The sequence below is a fragment of the Halyomorpha halys genome, unplaced genomic scaffold (assembly GCF_000696795.3).
Source record: "Halyomorpha halys isolate HHAL.00 unplaced genomic scaffold, Hhal_1.1 Scaffold35.1, whole genome shotgun sequence".
Lineage (NCBI taxonomy): Eukaryota > Metazoa > Arthropoda > Insecta > Hemiptera > Pentatomidae > Halyomorpha > Halyomorpha halys.
The window spans coordinates 206062-210202 of NW_027106137.1; the positions used below are offsets into that span (position 1 = coordinate 206062).

General features: G+C 29.6%; 1 protein-coding gene across 5 annotated transcripts in view; it reads left to right on the forward strand.

The window, feature by feature from the left end:
* LOC106686360 (uncharacterized) overlaps nucleotides 1-4141 on the forward strand; it is a 553455-nt gene that overhangs the window by 157162 nt on the left and 392152 nt on the right. For 4 of the 5 annotated variants that reach the window (XM_067053697.1, XM_067053696.1, XM_067053694.1 and 1 more), the window contains exon 2: nucleotides 2042-2087. The gene's annotated coding sequence lies outside the window, so the exon portion shown is untranslated. Of the gene's footprint in view, nucleotides 1-2032; nucleotides 2088-4141 lie in introns of those variants that run through there. The other variant, XM_067053695.1, reaches the window with a different exon arrangement.

Below are 4141 nucleotides of genomic sequence, written 5' to 3' on the forward strand. Positions count from 1 at the left end.
ATTTTAGAACTAAAAATATGTAAACACTCAACTTCAAGGCTATTCTGCCCAGGTCACAACAACAATTTCTAATTAGTCAACTTTTACATTAAAACCAAAATTAAAATTCATCACAGTCACTTGTTAAAACCTCCTGAGTGGAGGAAGGTTACAAGCAAGGTTGTAATAAAGTTTTAAACATAATTATTTTGTTCAGATAATAATCGAATTGAATAAATTAAAATTAGTAATATGCAGAAACATTGAGTAAAATTATTTTTTCTTGTTATGGTTAAATTTTCATTCTTTAGAATTAGTGTTACTCTGAGTATTAATAAAAGATCTAATTCGCATGTAATATATCTTTCACTTGCTCTATCGAGGTGAAATTAATTCCTGTACATTAAACAACAGCCATTGCTTTATCATTTAGGAAGGCAATCTCCTTACTATATATTCCATTTAGGTAAATAGTAGTAAATTTTGACTATTGTAATAACTGCCATGGAAATGCAATAACTAATTAATTCTTCTTATTTTTTATTTATCTACTGTTTATTACTATTAACAATTAAGTATGTTTAATTTTTTAAATAAACAAAATTAAATGTACTTAAAAATGTTAATTGACATTTTTCTGTTACTGTGAAAATCCATATTTATGTGTTCCGAGGTGTAAAAAACGATTATCAAATGACCTTTTAGTCTGTCTAGAATACAACAGTTTAACTAAATACAACATATACGGCTTTCTATATCTACAGAGATCGGAAGAGATATGGTGTTTTCAGCTACTTCCGATGTCCCAGTCGTTTTAGGGATTGCGTGAAAATCCTTTTCTTCTTTAGTTCTCAATCAAATTCTTCCATAGTTTAAATTTTTCTATTAAAAATAGTTTGGGAAAAAAATTTAAAAATTATTGTTAACAGTGATAATTTAAAAAAAAAAAAAAAAGGTCGGGGAATTTGTGTATAATATTCATCAATTTATTTTAGACATAAAGCCCCAAAAAATAATAATAGAAGGATAATTTTATAATAACAAACGTTATAAGTACTTCTTTGTGTGGTTAGCATAAAACAATATTTTAGTCTATCTCGAATACAACAGTTTATCTTATCTATTACCTTATGTACTTTTCATTATTCTTTCTCCATCCTATCCACTATTTTTACCATTATTAAACAAATTATAATTGCCTAGCTAGATAATATTTCAAATCTCACGGAAATGAGTCCAACTGGTGCGGATCAGCACACCATACCAAAGCTATGACTATGGAACTACTAGGCCTTACCAAAACCAACAACCAACGGGCGTTGATGACCAGGCTGTTAAACGCCCTTTCAAAACTAACAACCAAACAATATTTTAGTAGTGTGATTGCCGTAAGAATTGTAGTTTGAGAATGGCCAATGAATTAGGGCCGAAACGTCAAAATGTTGTTATACAAATATTTATTTTTATATAGTTTTATGAAAAAAATCGTGGGTGCAATACAAAATCGTCGTCCATATGATTTTCCTTAATCATTTTGAGTTATATTCATTAATAAAAATTAAAGTATATTATAGTTTTAATAAAATAAAAAATGAAAATTGAATCAAATTTTCAATTAAAATAGTCAATATTAAAGGATGTAGATGATAAATATAGGTAACTAAACGTGAAATGTTGTAATTTAATGAATGAAAATATGATTTATCTTATTAAGTTGTGTTTTTACATTAATTAAATATATTATATTTTACTTGGGTATAATATCTGTAATGTTTTTAGAAAGGATGTGAGGCTGTAAAATTAAAAATTGAGGCATGCCAATTTACAATTATTGTTTTTATAATTGTTGACAAAAAGGGTATAATTGAAGCTAATAATTAATATATTATTCATAATATTGATCAGATTGGCCAGAAAATGGAGATGTAAAATTAATTAAGAAATATTTTTTAGAGGATTACATCTACTTTAAAGCCATTAAAAAAAAATTTGGAATATATTTTAATGTACTGCACATTTTTTACAGTGTAATTAAAACAGTTATTGATTATTTATGTTACAGGCATCACCATCTCCTGCGCAGGCATTCATATTGTGACTGTAGTGAGGTAAACATTACTATTGTTATTATTATTTTATTTATAAAAAATTATTTTATCATATCTAAAACCACAACTACGAAACAAATTTTGTCAGTTATTAGATTGTGCGATGGTTAGTAATAATGAATAACATTAAGTGAAAAATGATATATCTGACAAGAAAAATAAATTACCTTCTAATATAAGCATAATATTACATAAACTTATTGTTATACTGTGGCTATTCACATTCCTTTTAAGGCTGATTGGGGTTTCACAAACTGAATTTTATTATTTATTTATAATATGTATCTCTATTTTATAATATATCTCTATCAGTTCCTGATGAGAACCGACTTACGATTCTGTACTATTAGTGTATTGCTATTTATTCAAACCAAAAACTAGATACCACAGACCCCCCTTGCTACGGTGTGCTAGATATAGTTGGATATAACTAATCATTGAAGGTCCCCCTCCTATAGTATCATGTTTACCAATTTATTAAATTATTATATTGAGGTGGCATACAGAGATTCTAAACGATAAAGTCTAAACTCTGGTTTGCATTATGCTATATTTACAATTTAGGTATAATGATCTATAACAGAATATGATAGACTTATTGAATTAATTTTACTTTATTTAATATACTATGAATTGAGAATACCAGATAAGACCAATCATATTTATATTGACTCTAATTTTAGTCACTCTTCCCATACAAAGTTCGAATTTAGGAATTTTACCTAGCTTATGTGTCTGGTGAGCATGGCCGTGTTAAGACAGACAGTTTTTAGCTCCCTTATGGTCCATGGTCCTCTCTTCGTTCATTCTCATCGGCCTACTCTTGCTGGAGATGTCGGGGTTGGATGCTCACGAGTGGCACTCTCTCGACTATGCTCTTCCTCGGTCTTTCCTTCAGTGTGCTTGCATTCCACTCCTCTGTACTGTACTCCCCTGAGTCTTCCTTCTGCTCTGTCTTTTCTGCTTCGGTACTGCCTAACATATGGTGTTTAAGGAGGACAATCCTACCTGACTAGGCTGTATTAGAAGGTGACCACATACTTATTTTATGGCTATTTATGATGTAGGGTTGCCGCCAATATGGTGTACTACCTGGTAACCCACCTTTTGGCCTGCCCTTCAAGGGACACCCCTAACACCTATTTAATTAAATATACCTTAACTTCCTTTTTTCTCATGCTGGTAGTTTCAATACATAGCATTATAATCTTATATTGTATGTCCTTATTAAAAACATTAAAAATATTCCATTTTACTACATGAGCGGCTAATTCCTGTTCTGCAAATAGGTGAGAACATTTTTTGAAAAGTTGTCTTCTCCCTCCACTCCATTCCACCCAAAGCTGGGCTAAAAAGTTAACATATTCCCTTATTCAAAGAGCAGTTATCCCAGATCCAGATGAGAGGGTGTAGCATATTTGCTCAGGGAAGGTAGGGCCAAATGAACTCCTTTCAGTTTTTTGTTATTCTCATACTGTTCCAACAGTTCATTAAGGCAAACAGTTGTATCTTTGATATTGATAATTAGATAGGGAATCAGACTTCTAATTTTATATATTAAGTGATATAAATATTTTTACGCTTGAAAAAAATGGGCTAAAAATTTAATAATGCTTCATACTTTCATTTGAAAACTAAATTATTGCACCTTTTTTTAATCAAAATATTTCATATATAATCTCAATTCTACAATACCTATTTTTCAGAATGTAGCGATTCGAAAAAGTACTCGATATGAATTCGTCTTTAAGTCAAATTTATTATCAAAGTCCACAAAAAAAAAAAATTCAACGAATTGGAAATTCCCGAGTTAGTTGGTCTGGAGTTTAACAGCAGAAGGTTATAAAGTTAACAATATCCTCAAAAGACTTACATGCCACTTTTATGGCCCATTGTAAATCAAGTCAAAATCATAAAAATTGTGTAAATTAGGGTTCTGAACATGATACTTATTTATATATTCCTTTCTATTATGTTTGATGTACATCAACCACTACACGTTATAAATTAATATTTTAAGGTAAGATAAGTAAGACTACCAGTGATATTCATAC